This window comes from Podarcis melisellensis (genome assembly GCF_964234715.1).
Source record: "Podarcis melisellensis genome assembly, chromosome: 5".
Taxonomy (NCBI): domain Eukaryota; kingdom Metazoa; phylum Chordata; class Lepidosauria; order Squamata; family Lacertidae; genus Podarcis; species Podarcis melisellensis.
The window spans coordinates 66,789,264-66,808,440 of NC_138537.1; the positions used below are offsets into that span (position 1 = coordinate 66,789,264).

General features: G+C 43.2%; 1 protein-coding gene across 15 annotated transcripts in view; it reads right to left on the minus strand.

The window, feature by feature from the left end:
• PCDH15 (protocadherin related 15) overlaps positions 1-19,177 on the minus strand; it is a gene marked incomplete at its 3' end in the record, with an annotated part of 626,354 nt that overhangs the window by 490,565 nt on the left and 116,612 nt on the right. The gene's annotated exons all lie outside the window — the stretch shown is intronic.

The window sequence follows — 19,177 nt, forward strand, 5'->3', positions numbered from 1 at the left end:
TGTTAGGTCCAGTTGCGGACGACTCTGGGGTTGTGTGCTCATCTCGCTCTATAGGCCAAGGGAGCCGGCGTTTGTCTGCAGACAGCTTTCGGGTCATGTGGCCAGCATGACTAAGCCACTTCTGGTGAACCAGAGCAGTGCACGGAAACACCATTTACCTTCCCTCCAGAGCGGTACCTATTTATCTACTTGCACTTGACATGCTTTTGAACTACTAGGTGGGCAGGAGCTGGGACTGAACAATGGGAGCTCACCCCATCGCGGGGATTCGAACTGCCAACCTTCTGATTGGCAAGCCCTAGGCTCTGTGGGTTAGACGACAGATCCACCCGCATCCCTTTACCACTGTCTTAAGAACATACAATTAAATTATAAATAATATAACCAAGATTCATACTGCAGGTAATAGACTTTCCCCCCTTCCAATTAATTCGTATGGGAATCAACGCCATATTTTAACATCAGGTTAAAATATTTTAACATCAGGTGCGTATTCTAAACCCCCATTGATTTTACTGGTGAATGGTGCTGCAGTTCCCACAAATTCCCTGATGCTCTGATGTGAGTTAGCTGTAAAATTCTCTCAAGTTCATGTGAGGTATGTGAAATGCCTTTGATTGTCTCCATATCACTGCTAGCACTATATGTCTGGTCAACTAAAGTACTGGTACATTTCAGCAAAAAACAATGGTGATCCAAGAACAGGAAGTTAAAAATCTTGTGGTATGAGACCAGATACCTCAATTGCTGAACAAAGTTGTAGAGAGGAGCTATTTCCCTTCCACATTGCTCTCCATTAAGCCCAAGGGTAGAATCAATGATGCTTGCAATTTATAAAATGATGAATCAATAAGTCACACAAATGCAAATTGTTTTGTGAAATTTGAATAGCATCGGGTATTTCTTATTTATTTATTTGAAGGCAGAGTACATTTTAATCAATTAAAGGCCATGGAATCTGGCCTAAAGAAAGAGTATGAATAATTTACAAGTTTATCCACACACTGAAATGCTATTTTGAGGATGCTGAGCTAGATTTCCATAATGGAGTAATAGCATTTTCAATCAATGGTGTTGGGGGTAGCAGGGGAGGGAAACCAAGGATTAAATTGGCTAACCATTTTATTTCATTAGAAATATTATAAACACTATCTATTTCAGCACTGCATGAGGAAATAGGTTTTTGCATTCCATGATAACAATGTCAGAGAAGCAATGACCTGTAAAAGTTTTTCTTTAACCTTATAATATTACAAAATTAGAATCATAACCCTAATCAGATGCATGAAAAAAATATTCAAATATAATTTTGTCCTTTAAACACTTTCTATGAGAGTAATTTAGGGTTTTCTCCCCATCACGAACTAATGAAAACTTACACACAGTGAATTCATAACAGATTTAAAAACTGAATTTTGATTATGTGCTATTAAAATAGAACTCGGCATTTATATAAACAAAACGTTGCGCGAAAGACTTAATAGTTTGGTAAGATAGAATTTTCATTTTAATGTGCATGAAGTTGATTGAAGTCATGAAACTAATCATGGGACTAATCAAAATTCATATTGCAAGATGAACATATATGTAAAGATTTGCAGATTGCTCAGTTTGACTACAAGTGTACAGGCTTTCCAAATTTCAGAGATATTTTTTTTCTTAAGTGAGCAGCTGATTAAAAGTAGGAATTTAAAAATATGAATTACACATTAAAGATCCAGACTGTAAAACAGCTATTGCTTTTCCTCATACTAAATTACATTTAATAATTTAGTAACACCCACTGGGTTGGGAGTGCAAAAACCAGCATTTAGAATTTCAGAGAACATCAGTTAGTGGGAAGTATACAAATACTGTAAGTAAGTAAGTAAGTAAGTAAGTAAGTAAGTAAGTAAGTAAGTAAATCTAGTTTCAGAAGCTCCAAATGAAGTGTAACATTGACATTTTTACACATTTTAACTCTGCTGGCAATAATATGAAGGATTGTATGGCTGCACAAAATGTTTCCTGGACTACAAGTCACCTCCTCAAAAAGTAAATATTGATCTGGAAAATCCCAGCAGATGGTTTTGTGCATCACATGGACATGAAAGTGGAATAGAAGCTGCAGTCAAGTTTGCAGCAATGTTTTAAATATATATCTATGCATTTTATCATTGTTAGGTAAATAGTATGAGACTGCAGCAGACTGAAAATTTTGCAATCATTAAAAAGTAGCTACAAAAGGCATAGCAGAAAAAGTGCACCACTGGAAATATAACAATTGGGAATACTGGGGGGAAATGACTAAAACTATTTGTTTTCTTAGAAAGAAGAAGGTGGGACTCCATTTTGGCATCTCATAACATAAGGTTTGCAGTGTTTGTATTTTTGATTAAGTTGATTCAAACTGTGTATCAGGAGCACAATAATAGTTTCACTCCTATATACAGGGTTGGTACCAGAAGATAGCTTTGGGAGACTACTCTTTGGACCTCTTGTATGTCTGGTTGGCATCAGTAGTGAATATGATGTCCTACAAATGTCATTGGCCACTCTGGAATGGAAATCCAGCAAATAAAAGTGAAACCGTGGAGAGTTTTACTCCAGTGTGTCAACATCCTGTCCCCCACTCCCCAACATCTCTGAATATTCCAGAAAATCATTTATGATTGCTGTAATCCTTTAGTATTGTCAATGAATTCAAGTTTGCTAACATAAAGGTGATACCTTGTATATATTTATATATGAAGAAAGTAACAAATATACAACCAAAGAATCCACAAGAAAAGAAGAAGAAATAAAACCCTACTAGAGAGAGATCTGGTCTAAAGGCTTAATGAAAATACTGCATAGCTTTCTATCATAGCCACTAGAAGTAGTAGTATCAATGAAATTGTAATAAAAGATATATCAGAAGACATCAGTACGTCAATCAAAAGGCACAAAATAAGAAAGCAGATGGAAGGGATAAAATTCAGTATTGCTAGTAGAAATGTTTTTTTTTAAGTACACACAAAACCTAGAAGTATTGTTCAGTAAAACATTTATCATCCTTCCTGCACTTTGAAACAAAGGTATGTGGTAAAGTGTTTTTTTCCTATGAGGGGATGCTGATACAACTGCTTGCCATGGGTCCAAGGGGTCCTAGATACGCCTCTGCTCATTAAAGTCAACCATCTGTGTCTGGTGAGGAGAGGTGAGGAAAGCCCCACTGTGGAAGTGGAAGTCCTTGCATAGAGCTCAGCTGACATGACTCCTTAGGTGAATCTCACCCTCTGCATAGACAACTGAGAAAAGAACAAGTACTCAGTCTCCACTGATTTTAGAATAGAATGCCAAGTATGCACAGTCAGAGACTCCTTATAGTACTGAAAGCTGAGCTTACAGCCAAGAATAAAATTAATGCATTTTACACCTAGGCAGTCCTGTGGATTACACTCAGTGGATTTAATTAAGTGGTCTGATGCTGGTTTCAATGTGCTTGATGGATTAACCTGCACAATCATGACAAAGTTCAGAATGCATCATCCAAATGCCATATTGGAAGGGCTATACATCTAAAGCTCTGAAGGAAGTAGACAATACACATGCATATGTGAACTCTGCAAAAATCTGCAACAGAATGCTGAAACTACTTCAGGACAATGGACTATCCAATTCTCCAAGCAGTGATGAAGGCTGATCAGTGAAGAATTATGCCAACCAGTCTCAGCACTGATAAAAGGAATAACTGAAAGATGGAAATCCAAAACCCTACATGGGGAAAATGAAGAAAGACTGAAGAAGGAATGTGGCTGTAGCCTTATTAGTAAAATAGCGAAAAGCAGGTCAATTTAGAAGCACAAATTTTAAAAATAGCAGGTTTTATTACAGATAGTCAAGACTCATCACTACCAATAACAAGAAATGTATATAAAACAAAAAACACAGATACAGACACAAAGATAAACTAAACATTATATGAATTACCTGCCTTAGTGAAACCGGTTAGAATATCTCAACAGATTGCAACAATCATTCATAAACAGCTAGAGCACCAACTGAGCATTTTAGTTCCTGGGCAGAGCCATATGAGAGCAAAACCACGCTGAGTAGCCCCATACAATCAAAGTCCCCTCTACTAGCATGATGTACACATCTGTTGGAAGGGTTCTTCAGACATACAGCTGTATGTGCAAATGCTTCCATGGGACCCCCAATCTTGCAGGTTTCCAACTCTTGTGGAAGCCTTTTTATGTACAGTAGTACCTTGGTTTACCCCTTCATGGTGAAGGGGCTTGAATAACTCAGAGAAGCTATGAGCTATGCCGTGAAGGGCCACCTAAGATGGACAGGTCATAGCCAAGAGTTTAGACTAAATGTGATCCACCTGGAGAAGCAACTGGCAAACCACTCCAGTATTTTGCCAAGAAAACTCCATGGACATAAAAAAAGGAGAAGCTCTGAGAAGAAAGTGAGAGTTTCCAAGGCATGCTCTGGTTCATGGGGTCATGGAGAGTCGAACACGACTAAGACGACTAAACAAAAACCTTGGTTTAAGAACAGCTTAGTTTATGAACAACTTGGATTATGAATGCTGCAAACCCGGAAATAGGTGTTTTGGTTTGTGAAATTTGCCTTGGAATCAGAACATGTTCCGCTTCCCGTCGAGTGTGTTCCATTTGTACATTGAGTCCCCCGCCTGCTATGGGAAAGCATGCCTTGGTTTAAGAACGCTTTAGTTTAAGAACAGACTTCTGGAATAGATTAAGTTCATAAACCAAAGTACCACTGCATAACTGTATGGATGACTTCTCCCTAAAGATGTTTAGGTAGTATGTGCAAACACCAGGAGAGTGTGCTTTTCAACTTGAAAGGAAGGGCAACTCCAAGCATATGCTCTATACGGAAATAAAAAGCCTGTATAATATACATAAACCCAACTGATTAATTTAGAACTACCCCATTAATACAAATACAGACTTTGAATTTAAGGTAGGTTACCTCCCTTGAAGTCACATGCAATATAGCCACTAAAAACCCTATGGGAAGATCAGGAGACCCTGTTAAACAATGTCGGATAGGGGCACATTGTGGAGGAGGAAGGGATGGGAAACTTTCATTCAGTGAACTTTCTTAAGATAACTGCTTAGGATCCACCCAATTTGGGATGATTCCCACCATGACACTCAGCAGTCACCTGTGCGCCACCTCAAATTGTTCAAGATGCCGGACGATCCTTAACCTTCTGTAGAAGCTTTGGAGGGTGCAGCTAGTGGAAAACTTCCCTCCCATTAGCATTATTTAGTTAACCATTCCCCGATTTCCCTTGCCCTTGCAGGGGGGGGGGGGTTAAAAAAGTTGCATTTGCTTGCAGGTGTCTTTATTCTTTTATTTCAATGGGCATAATACATAGTAAAAAAATGGATTATTTCCTTCATTGAAAATGCAGTCACCAAGAACGTTTTGCAATTTTCCTTGTGCTTTTCTAGATTGTGGCGTTTCTTTTAGCCTACATGTTACTGCTCTTTCTTTCAAAGCAGTATTTTTGGCTGTTACAAAAGTATGTAATTATCCTTAGGGTTATTAGCTGTGCTTCCATTTAGAGTGGGCACTGTAGCGACTTTAATTCTGCAAGTCATAAATCAAGGGCTGCTGTAAACCAAAAGCTGATAGTTTCACTTGCCTGTTGATGGGGATATATGTATGCGGGTCCCCACCCTGGATGGTTTTATGCCCTAGGGCATGCTTGGTTTTTAGTATAACAGCACTAACAAATTCTGAGTCATCTTCCCAAAGCTCATAATTCCTTGGTTCTAAAGAGAAGAAGCCTTGGCCACCTGACATTTTCACCTTAAATATGGAGCAAGTTAGGGATAGGTAAATCTGTCAGTTCGGATTTCACAGATTCTAATTTTTCGAGTCTTAGGTTCAGTTCTTCACACCAGTTTCTTTTTAAAACAGTTATCAGGTTAATTCATTTTAAAATTAATTAAAAGCTTATTGGCATAAACACATACAGAATACAATAAAAATTATGGATACGGCAAATAAAAATAGATGTAAAAGTAGAAAAATAAAACACAGATACAGAGGAGGGGTTAAAAACCTCCAATAAACTACTGAAAATATAGTGCCGCATTCAATTGTTGCATATGAGAATAAAAAGATGGGTCAATTCAGTTCTCAGTAAAACCTCTCCACATACTTGTCTGCAGATCAAGGGGTTTGGTAGACTGTTCAGTTGAGTTAGCATAGGAGAGAAATGTATACCATAGAAAGTAAAAAGGGCCCATTTCCGATGAACCATTAAGGTATCTCCATTTATATGTCAGGTGTTCTGACAATGCAGCGTCCCATACTTTCTCTGGCCACTCCTCCTAAGAAGTAGGTGATTTGGATAATTCATCAGCAGTTTAGAGTGAATGTTTTCTACTCCTTCTCGGTCCGCTCACCAGGCCCTGCCCCCGGCAATGCCGTGAATTGGCACGTTTGAATATGTGTCCCCCAATGGTCCGAAGTGCCAGGAAGGCTGGCCAGCTCTAGCCAATCTGGCATGTCTCAAGGGGCAACGTGGGTGCAGCGCGCCAGTCCACAAATGGCACCCACAGATGTGTGAGTGATTAATACCATACATATCCCCCCCCCAATATTTTACCTAATAATAATGTAATGCATTTTAGTATGTTGTTTTCACTACTATTTGCATTTTTATGGTATATGAATTGCAAAATTTGGAAAAGCATTGTATTTTTTTATTGATGGTTGTGTTATTGTTGACACCAGGTTTCTGAAAGTGCAAAATATGTAGGTTCACCTTTAAATGTGAACTGAATTGAGTTTCTCCCCCACTCCCAAGGAAATCTTTGCCTTTCACTTGGAAAACTTCTCACTCTCGCTCCCACCTATTTGCTGCTATTGCAGCAGGAGCATGAGAAAGGACTTTTCTGTAGCAGCGGTGACAGGGGAGAAAGAAAGTTCTCCTCTATCGTGTTTAGTACATCAAAAACTGGAAATCATTTCTCTTTGTTTTTCCTTCCATCCTTCCCAGTGCCTGGAGTTCAGAAGAAGATGGGAAAGAGAGATACCTGATGCTAGAATTCCTTCTCCATGATTGCAGTCATGGGATTGTTGTCTATCACATGACGGTATATGCTTTGACTCCACAGAGTGGGAAGTGATGGAGACAGGATGTTTGTGTTACTGTGTTCCATGAAGTGGGACTATTGTCCTTTGTTTTTTCTTTTTGCTGTCTGATGCTAGAGAGAGAGGAGCCATGTTGCAGTGCTCCATGTGTGTTTATATGTAAATAAAGTAGATTAGCCAAAATGCTGAGTTGCTGAGGTCTGTCACTCAAGTTTCAAAGACTCTGTGGATCCCTAAGTGTGCCAGTGTTGGTTGGCATCGGTTGCTGTGATGTTCGGGCAGAAGAAAGCTCTTGAAGCTCCCGAACGATCGACCAGGAGGGAGAGAACAAGCCAGTCTGGCATGTGTCTCTGCCAGGGTCCTACTCGAGTGCACTGAACTCCTGACACCTCCATGGGATTCATGACAGCTACCATTTGCCACTGTGCCAAATATATATGCTGCAGTTTTGACCTGGGAGAAAGGAACTAAATGTGGCTGCTTTCCATTTGCGTGTTGAGTCCCACAATGCCACCCACCAAAAAATTCACACTTCACACATGATTTTTTTTGTTTAAGGTTTTTGGCATAATTTTGGCCACAACTTTATTAAAATACAAAAAATGTGAGTGGTTGCTTAGGCATTGGTTGACTATCTGTCCATGCCCTCAGGGACAGAGCTGGCCCTTCCGGATTCCAGCGGAAGCCAGCGTGGGAAACAAGTATTGGGTGAGAAATGAAGCTGGGAATCAGACTAACACTTCTCACCCTCATGTTCCGGTGGGGCTTGCACGGCCCAAGTCCGACTCCGGGGACAAGGACGAAAAGAATGGCAAGCCCCTGGATTCCTTTAACGGAATTCCCTTCGCATCATTTGGAGGGATAGGCACTTACCCCTCCAAGCACCAATTTAACCAATGCCTAACCGCCAACCTTACAAGTTGTGACGATTTGCTACGCAGTAGGCAAAAACCAAATGGCACCAGCCAATCAGCCAGATGGCAAAATTCCTACCAGGCCCCCGCACCAAGGCGAACGACCCCATGACAGGCATAGCAAGGTCAAGCGATATGAAAAAACCACCCTATAAAAGGGAGGGAGGGCGGGTGATCCGGTGCAAAAATGGCCAAGAGGACGTCCTACGTCTGGCCCCTGTATTTAAAGACTCTGACCCCTCCTCCAAATTGGCAACAATCAAAACTCCCCAGCAACCCAAAGTTAACCACTTAAAGGCTTGGGTTCCTCACCAAATTTGCCTAGTCACTGCAGGGTGGCCTGTTTCCCCAACCGCAACACGTGCTCTCTGTTAGGGAGAACACGCTTTGCGTGTTGAGTCCCACAATGCCACCCACCAAAAAATTCACACTTCACACATGATTTTTTTTGTTTAAGGTTTTTGGCATAATTTTGGCCACAACTTTATTAAAATACAAAAAATGTGAGTGGTTGCTTAGGCATTGGTTGACTATCTGTCCATGCCCTCAGGGACAGAGCTGGCCCTTCCGGATTCCAGCGGAAGCCAGCGTGGGAAACAAGTATTGGGTGAGAAATGAAGCTGGGAATCAGACTAACACTTCTCACCCTCATGTTCCGGTGGGGCTTGCACGGCCCAAGTCCGACTCCGGGGACAAGGACGAAAAGAATGGCAAGCCCCTGGATTCCTTTAACGGAATTCCCTTCGCATCATTTGGAGGGATAGGCACTTACCCCTCCAAGCACCAATTTAACCAATGCCTAACCGCCATGGAGCCCTCAGCTCACCGCCAAACCACTCACAGCCTCAACCAAGACCTCAGCTTGGTCACCACCGCACCAATCCAAGCCTCATTCCCTGAAGCAGAAAGGTGCACACCATCAGCACTGGGGGGAAAAAAGGATGGCCTCTGAAAAAGAATCTTGGGGTGGGAAATCACATCACCACCCAGCTCCAAAACCTTTTTGACCACCGCAGCATTGATGCGTTTTCTGGCCCTTTCAGTGGCGGCCGGGCAACGACTGCCCCTCCAAACGCAGCGTTGCAAGAGCTTTGACCAAAAGATTCTCGCTGTTGGCACCATTGCCCGCAGCGTCTCCAGGTCACCCAAAATTGCAGCACGTAGTGACGAGCAGTCCATGGTCACTATGTCGTTCTCGCCCAGCTGCACCACAATAGCAGCTGGCGGTCCCTCCAGGAGCAACTGCCTCCGGATACTTGGCAGGAACTCTGACCAGCGCATTCCTCGTCTGGACAGCCAGGACAACTGAACGTGTGGAGGAAGACCGAGATCTGGACCCCATCCAGATTGCTGTGCTGCGACGCCAGCCCAATGGACGATACTGTGCCCCACCATCCAAATGCGGACCACCGCTAAACCTAATAAAAGTATAAAATAAAAGCAGTGTAAGATACCAATTGTCAGCGAACATAACCTTTGAACGCATTTGATTTCCAGCGACCCAAATCCTTTATTCTGGCAGCTGACAAGCCCCAGTGGGCAGCTGTCGTGGCAGCCCCTATCCTAAAAGAATGGGGGGCGAAACCTTGTGCTGTGCCGCCACAAGCCAGAATCGCCTTACGCATCACCTTTGCAAACTGGTGTCTTGACAGGGGCAAACCATTCTCATGCCTTAGCAGAGGCCCCATTGGTTCACGACTAGCAGCACCTGACCTCAGCAGGGCAGCACTGATGACTGGGCCCCACCATATCGTCAGTACCAGCAAACATTGTGGGGAAGCAAATAATCCCAAGGCAATCGCATCCCGCCAGGCGTCGTTCCCCTTAGGGGAAAGATGCACCCCATCTGCCCTAAAGAGGGCAACAGCCTTGAAGAAAATAGCAGGGTGCAATATTACAGAACCACCTAAAGCAAGGGCCTATTTTATTTTATTTGTTATTTTATTTTATTATATTTACTTTATTTTATTCTATTGTCTACCACCTTATTAACATGCTTTCTGGCCTGCTCAGTGGTAGTTTGTCTAGGCATTGGTTCCCGACTAGCTGCACCTGACCTTAGCAGGGCAGCACCGATGACTGGGCCCCACCATATCGTCAGTAAAAATAAACAGTGTGGGGGAGCAATGAAACAGGATCAGACTCAAGCTCACCCCCAAATGCTCCCAGGGACTCTTGTGTGGCCCTACCCCTCGAAAAGGGTCGACAAAAGCATAGCGAATCCTTGGATTCCCTTAATGGAATATCTTTGCGCATTGGAGGGGATAGGTGCTCCAACCCCCCCCCTCCAGACCACCTTGAACCAATGCCTTAAATTATTTTGAGTCCAGGGAGAGCTGCCATCAACTCAATCCAAGTCCTCTTGCATGCAGGAATGCAAACTTATGCTGGAGGAAGACAGCAAATATTCTCGCCCAGCTGTACCACCAGCACTGCGGGAGGACCTGCACAGGTCACACTCGACCACACCAAAGGAAGGATCTCCTCCCAAAGCATTCCCCATCTGGACATCCAGTAAATGTTCACATGGGCAGGAAGACTGAGATGGCGCCCCATTCCAAACTCGTCAACATGCTTGTCAGCCTAGTGTACGATGCTGTGACCCAAATGTGCACAGCTGCTCCTATGAAAAAAGGAAATAACAGACAAGCATCAGCACAGACATCATTTGACACTTCTTGATATAACCCTTGTCAGCGTCAGACTTCCAATGACCCGTATTCACAATCCTGTCTACTGACAAGGACCCCAGTGTGCGGCCCTTGCAGCAGTCCTATTCGGAAGGAATGAGGCGTGTTCAGCGGTAAGCAAGCCGCAGGCTGTGATAACTGGTGCATGACGTAAGCACATTGATGCCTGGCTAACGGGAACCCATTTTCATGCACTAGGAGCGGGCCAGCCCCCAGGGAATGAAAAGCCAAATATTATGTTATCCATAACCAGGCAAGGGCCCTCCTCACTTGTGGCGGGAACCCTGATTGTGGCACTCCTGCCCACTAAGTCTGTTTTTGAGTTCCCGATTCTAAAGACAAGCTCCAAAGGATAAGGAAAAGTCCTGAAGCAATAAGCCTCCAGACTCTCAGCCCCATGCTGGCACCAACAACCATTTTCCTAACCCTCAGTGCGAAAATGCAATGGACTACTGAAAGGAATCTCGCCTTGATCTTTAACCAGCAGACAAGTTTTAACTTGTTGCAGATACTACATAGGTAAAATTGACAAACTTCCTGCCCGCTGTCCTATGAGGTTGGAGCCTATTCCAACCTTCCAAGGCCCTGCGCACTATAAACTTTATACAAGGGTCTCTGAAAATTAAGCTTCAGTGTAACAGATATTGCAGCGGACTGAATTCTGATAGTTATAACAGCACGCCCAATCTGCAGCAGGTGGACCAAATACTGCAGGATCTGCTCAGATGATAGGGGCCAATTCATCTGAATGGCCGAGGACTGCCAGCTTAAGGCTAAGAAATCCATCCAGGCCATCCCATAAGAGCTAAAAGCAGAAGGGGAAATGGAAGCTGCTGCTCTCTGTAAATACTAATTGTTGTCAAAATGCCACAGGTGGTCTGGAAAAGTCTGGCAACAGCTGAGATCTGAAGCACTTCATCTGAAAATGGGATAGAGTGACAGCAACATCATTAGAGGATCCCGTAATTTGGAGAGAGGAAAGCACAATATTAAACCTTAAGCGGCGCAGTCCGAAAGCGTGAGCGGAGGGGCGGAGAATCTGCTGGAGCGTGAGGACTGTTTTGCCAAGACGCTCACCACTACCTGGTTATCAGACCAAAAGCAGATCCGATGGTCACTGAACTCCTCGGGCCACATGTGAACTGCTACTACAATGGGGAAAACTCAAGAAAAGTTATGTCACATGATTGCCTCATCACACCGGGCTTGAGGCCATAGCTTTGCACACCAGCGGCCCTTGAAATAAAACCAAAGGGCAAAGATCCAGCAGCACCAGCATGAACCTGAAAATCCTTGTGCAGGTTCAAGGTATCCTGCCATGACGAACTACTATTGCATCCATTCAGGAATTGCTACCATCGCCTGATATCTGCCTTCACCACACTTGGTAGGCATACACAAAGGTAAGGGCACCTCAGGCCGCAGGCAGCTTGGCCTAGTGGGAAGATTAATTAAGTGGCCCAGAGGAAGTATTACAAAATAACTTTCTTCAAGGCAGACAGCTTCTCCATAGGCAAGTGGTTTGTTTTAGCAACGATATCCACTGGATCCCTAAATAAAATGGGAATAAGGGCAAAAGGTATTGAGCTATTGCTTGCCAGCTTCCAGCCCCCGCTTGGGCAGGGGGCATCTTGTGCTGCCATCATGATATGCAAATTTACAGGGCCGACGCTGGCCAGAACCCCTAAAGAAGTCCTGACAAAGCTGCCGCCGAGCCAGCTTCCTTTTCCGACACACACTCTGTGCAATGCAAAAAACACGCTCTGTGCAATGCAACTGCACACTCCGTGCAATGCACACACAAACCCTCCGTGCAATGCAACTACATACTCTGTTCAATGCAACTACACACTCCGTGCAATGCAAAAAACATGCTCTGTGCAATGCAACTACACACTCCGTGCACTGCACACACAAACCCTCCGTGCAATGCAACTACATACTCCGTTCAATGCAACTACACACTCCGTGCAATGCAAAAAACACGCTCTGTGCAATGCAACTACACACTCTGTGCACTGCACACACCCTCCGTTCAATGCAACTACACACTCCGTGCAATGCACACACAAACCCTCTGTGCAATGCAACTACGCACTCTGTGCAATGCACACACACTCTGTGCAATGCAAAAAACAGACTCTGTGCAATGCAACTACACCCTCCATGCAATGCACACAAATTCCGTGCAATGCAACTACACACTCCGCGCAATGCACACACACACTCTCTGTGCAATGCAACCGCACCTTCCGTATGATGCAACAACACACTCCGTGCAATGCAACAACACACCCCTGTGCAATGCAACAATACACTCTCTGTGCAATGCACACACCCCTGTGCAATGCAACTGCAAATCTCTCACGCAATGCAATGCAATTGCAGCCCGTGCAGCGCTGTGCCCTGCAACGCACAGAACAAACTGCAATGCGGGCACGCAAAGGTGCTTTCTCCCACTTGCATATTGCAAACGTGGCGCCCGTTACATCCCTCGCAGTGAGGTAAACACCAAAAGGACCTAGGTGTCCAGGTAGAGCAATGGGGGAGCATGCAGCTGTCCCATACAGGGACCAATCCTGCAACCTGGGCATTACCGGCACTATGCGCTGACCCAGTGAAACCAATGCTTATAGACCACATAAGGACACTATTCAGGCCGGAAACGCTTCCAGGCCATCAAATTCTAGGACAAAGCCCTAGGATCACCTGCTAGGCCAGGCATAATTGTTTCCAGTGAAATAGGAGAGTTGAGGTAGCCCACAGCTTGCCCTTTTAGAAGGAAGCACCCCTTCAAGAAAACCCAAAGTTCTTTTATCACAAATGGGCAGAACTACCCAGCAACAGAATAGCCTAAAAGGAGCAGTTAGTTTTGTTTTGTTATAACAATGGCTAAGAGGGGGTTATGAACCCTGTCTCCCAGGTCCTAGTCTTACACTTTAGCCACTAAGCCACAATGGCTCGTCTCTAAAATGGCATTCACCACTATCAGGGCAAAACAAACTTAAAGAAAATAAACTTGTTCAGAAATGGCATAGTTCAAGAGCATATACAGAGTGCTCTAATCCTTGGAGGCAGAGAGCCTCTGGGGCCGTCTGCCTCAGATATACATTAGGAGCAACTGGGCCTGCAAGCAGATACATTCCTATAGCGAGAATGAGTCACGTTACAGAGACTTAACAATTAACTGCTACCTGTAGCAGACTTAGGCTTGGAAGTTAATGTGCAGGCCGAATAGGCCTCCCTGTTTCTGCTCTTGAAAATCTTAGTCTCATAGCAATATTAAAGGAAGCCAAATTAGTGCTCCCACCCAAGGCTAGCTTAAAATTTGGCCAACAGCGCTGCACACACTCAAATTAAAGCCAACCTTCGGGGATACTATAAACGAAAGTGATTCCAGCTAAGCTGGAACAGCCCTGACTAGCCCCACAATTTCAACGAGAGAAATGGGGGAAACCTTTTGCGAAAGAAAGCCCCTAACGGGGGCTCTTTCCCTATTGGGAAAGGCAAGCCACAGATACAGGGAGAATCTTCCCACAGGGCAGGGTAAGGGGTGGGGTGGGAAATAGAACAGGAAAAGGGGGGAATTAAATTATTTAAGGGACTAGAGAGGATTAAAAAGAAAGGGGAAATAAAGAAATAAAGAAATGTAACCAGACAATGAGAAGATTGTCCAAGTGCTCCAAATGATCCGGTGCAAAAATGGCCAAGAGGACGTCCTACGTCTGGCCCCTGTATTTAAAGACTCTGACCCCTCCTCCAAATTGGCAACAATCAAAACTCCCCAGCAACCCAAAGTTAACCACTTAAAGGCTTGGGTTCCTCACCAAATTTGCCTAGTCACTGCAGGGTGGCCTGTTTCCCCAACCGCAACACGTGCTCTCTGTTAGGGAGAACACGCTATATGAAATTTGAAAGAAATCAGCCATAAACTAATTGTGCCATCATAAAGATTTGAACAAAACAAAAGAACTGTCCTGTCCCTACCCTTTGCTAAAAGCCCTACATTTCCATTTAAGTGGGACCGACAACTTCCTTTGCCACAATAAAATAAAGCATGCCGCAGCAAATGCAGCCTAACTCTTTCCATTCTCAAGACACCTCAATCAAGAAATCCATTTCAAGGTACACTCCATTAACACATATTGTGTTCAGCCCATTAAGCACTGCCACTGTGACATTCCAAAACAAATATTTGTTTTTAAAAGATGTGCTTGAAAACTGGAGTGGAATTATAAAATGAGTTCTGTTTGAACACCGTATTTTCTGAGGCCAAATAATATTATCCTTCATCTTAATTTTGTTTGTCCCATCATGCAGAAAACGCTGATCTTTACGTGGAACCGTTCTCTGTTAAGACCTTTGTTCTTGCAGCTTCAGATGGTTTCTTTGTATTGCTAACATTAGTAATGCCACTACATGCTGAGACAAGTGCAAACAACAAATGTGCAAATGGAGTGCTCTTTACTTACTTCTCTCTACACAGGTTAAAACAATACAAGTAATGTAGGGGGGGGGGAGAGTTCCTAAATTCTTTACTTCATCAAAACATCTCCCCTTCAACTCCAAAAGATAAACTGGAGACAGCACTTCAAGGTAATTTTATCTCCTTCGTTTTTAAGAACCACAGAAGGTACGTAGATTTAACTGACAACCACAGAATGACACTGACTTTTTACTCCAGTGTGGGTAAGCCCAGTGGTATGCTCTAGATCAGCCTTTTCCAAAGTGCTTAGGACCACAGCCTACATCTAACACCTGTGCTCAAAGACCTATACTGGTTGCTGATTTGCTACTGGATGAAATGGAATCTGTATCAGCATGGGAGCAACATTAAAGGTAAAGGTACCCCTTCCCGTACGGGCCAGTCTTGACAGACTCTGGGGTTGTGCGCCCATCTCACTCAAGAGGCCAGGGGCCAGCGCTGTCCGAAGACACTTCCGGGTCACGCGGCCAGCGTGACATCGCTGCTCTGGCGAGCCAGAGCTGCACACGGAAACGCCGTTTACCTTCCCGCTAGAAAGCGGTCCCTATTTATCTACTTGCACCCGGGGGTGCTTTCGAACTGCTAGGTTGGCAGGCGCTGGGACCGAGCAGCGGGAGCGCACCCCGCCGCGGGGATTCGAACCGCCGATCTTTCGATCGGCAAGCCCTAGGCACTGAGGCTTTAACCCACAGCGCCACCCACGTCCCGGGAGCAACATTACTATGAAATAAAACACTCTCTATACAATGTCGGGCTCAGGGTATTTGGGGCTTTATCAGTATAGGTGGGATCTACACAAATATAAAATAATGCTGTGAAAATGCTTTTTAAAAATGTTTTGAAAAATATGTGGAATTTGCTATTAGTTAACCATAGCCACCTAATGTCACATTTGTATGATGCACTTAAAACACACTTAAAATGTTATATTTGCAGCTGTATAGCTGAGTCCAAAATGTAAGAAATAGAGCTCAAGTCTTTCATTATCAATAACCCAAGGCAAGCTTGTCCACAAATATGCTATTTCATTTCTGTTAGCATATGTAGAAGCAAAGCATTTTTTAAAAAGAGTTAATGCTTACTAAGGGTCATCACTGTTCACAACTTGACACTGAAGTTAAGAAACAAAGCTCTATCTGGATATTTATTTTAGGCTTCATTCAGACCTTTGAGATTGCACATTCGGTACAAATGCAATCTATGATACCTTTCCTTAAGTTCTGAAATATGTATTTTCCTTCAGTTGTGGACTTGATCTTAGGCACTTAGTTACCCACACTAGTATCTCCATTGACAAAGACTTCCATGGCAAGCACCGCATAAGGTCAGGTTGAAAAAAGGGAGAACTCAGTCCTTCAGACTTCCCAGCTTAAACATTAACACAGTGCTATTTGTCTTAAAAGTATGCTGAAAAGGAGGAGCAGAAATGCAACTCTAAAATTATGCTGGAGACAGTACAGTATAAAAATATACTAGTTTTTCAGACAATACAGGGATAAGAATAATCTTTGTAGTCATAGCAGCAGTAAACTTTAATTTCCTAAGCTTAAAAACACAAGAAAATACTCATAAGGTTTTCATTTCACATCCCTTTCCAAACTTCACTCTATATGTGTGGTTTTTGAAATCACTACAAAAGACTGGATTCTGAAACTTCATGTTATAAAGATTGATTTTCATCTTGAAAATGTCGAATTCTGCTTGTAATGGTCAGAAAGGTTTTCTGAAACAGCAAAGTTCAAAAAGTCATCAACCTGACAGATCTTTGACACATCATGATAGGTGCAGCAGATCTACTACTTTATTGCCAGAAATGTCCTTCAACGGAATGAGGCAATCAATGAAGAATAATAAATCTCACCTGGAGAGAAGAACCATGGATAGTTGTAAATGTATGAGAGGAGGAACACTGTTGGCATTTTTCATCTCTGGGAGATTGACATCTATTTTTAAAAACCCAATACTTCATTATTTCACTCTCTTATTTTTCTTCTGTCATGCATGACATACCCTGAACTGCAGGTTCCATATAAAGGCACTTGGATAGGCAACTGGGAGTCCAGGTGCCAAATCATCCACATGCGACTTCACCCACCCACCCAATCCAAAGGGTAAGCTTTATGACATACTTTATTATGCTTCTCAGTCACTTTCTCCCAAGCTGAGATACAGGCCTATTTATCTTCCATTTCCTGATCTTGTCCTTAGCTACTTTCTCTTCAGCTTCTCACTCTGCATGCACACACACACACGGCCAGTGAACTGTTAGTAAGCAACTGTGTGGTATTGAAAGACAGAGCTCTCCCAAAGCTTCTCAGGCAATGCAGCTGTTGAAAAAGTCCCTTGTGGGTGTGCCCAATTATTATTCCCCCCTCAGCCCTTATTCAGTTGAAGATACGGCTTCACTTAAAATTTAGTCACCACGTTGGGATCTAGTGTTCATGCAAGACACTATCCATTTTTTGTAAGTAACCTCAAAATAAATAATTATTTGTAACACTTAAAAGGGAGCAGAAACTGGGGATTCTTCACAAGAGGCATTCTTCCAACCAGTGAAACTTAGCCTATTTATCAACTTCTCTTTGTCAGTCACTAAAGTGACAAGCTGCTTCTACTGTATCATCTGGTGAATTACGCCCCCATCGTCATGGAAGAGGCACTGTTATTGATTAACACTACATCAAGGTCCTTACTTCAAGTGCAGTGTGGATGCGTTTAATTTTCTTTCAGAACAAACCCATATTTGAGATTAATTATAGTAAGCCTGGAAGGGTAAAACTTACATTCATTCACTGGAGCAATTCACAAGGAGTACTGAGGTGATTTATAACTAACAATTCACACCATAGCCTCATATACACTTCATGTAACAGCCTCCATGTTCGTAAACCAGCAGGTGGGAGAACTCCAAACACAATCCTGGGTTGTATCATTTGCTTATATTACCAATAGCAAACTTGCAAATTCCACACAAATAAGGCAATTGAAATATAGCTTAGTATGCAAGCAGAAAGCACATTTAATGTTTGTTATAACCCAATAAAACAAACGAGTGTTTTATGTTTCAGGTGGATGGCAATTTCTGGATGCGTAGGAAGTCAGGAATACATTCAAACATACATATAAACAGTGCTTTTTTCTTCTAGAAAAATAGGTGCTGGTATTCACCATGGAGTGAGTTCTACACTTTTTAACAACAACAAAAAAGAGGTGTTGGTACTTATACCCTTGAGTACCCCATGAAAAAAAGCACTGTATAATTCCACCAGGAGACCTATTTTCCTTTCACTTACATACAAAGCGTTGCATTTAACCAAGTCGGGAAATGCCATGTTTCTCTGCCCCAATGAACAGCCTTGCACATGAACACAGGAGTTGACAAGCTTCAATGCTAAATCCTAAGGCGATTATCAGCCTCCCCAAATAATTCCCTCTTGCTAAGGCACATTTGGCAATGGGCAGTCAGTATAAAGGCAATATGTCCCCATTGGAACTGTGCCTGAGCTAAAGTAGCTGATTTGCTTTGATGATGCCATGGCAAGCTTACCTGTCAGCAGCTTAATGCTAGGGCACATGGTTTGCATGAGGCTTTAGTACCCAGCATCACTAGGGGTAATGGGAAAGAACACTCTCTGGTATCCTGAAGAGTCACAACGACAACAACAATTTATTATTTATACCCTGCTCATCTGGCTGGGTTTCCCCAGCCACTCTGGGTAGCTCCCAACAGAATATTAAAAACACGATAAAACATCAAACATTTAAAATGTCCCTAAACAGGGCTGCCTTCAGATGTCTTCTAAATCAAAGTAGATCAGGGGAAGGAACCGGAACCCTGAGATCCAACAAATGGAATCCATTGCAAAAGAGGCACACTTAGAATTAAAAGAATTTCCAGTCTGCTGCTGTTCATTATTGAATTCTCTTCATCTACTAGGCTGCCCTGCTGGCCTCCTTACACCATCTGCTTCCTGGCTTGT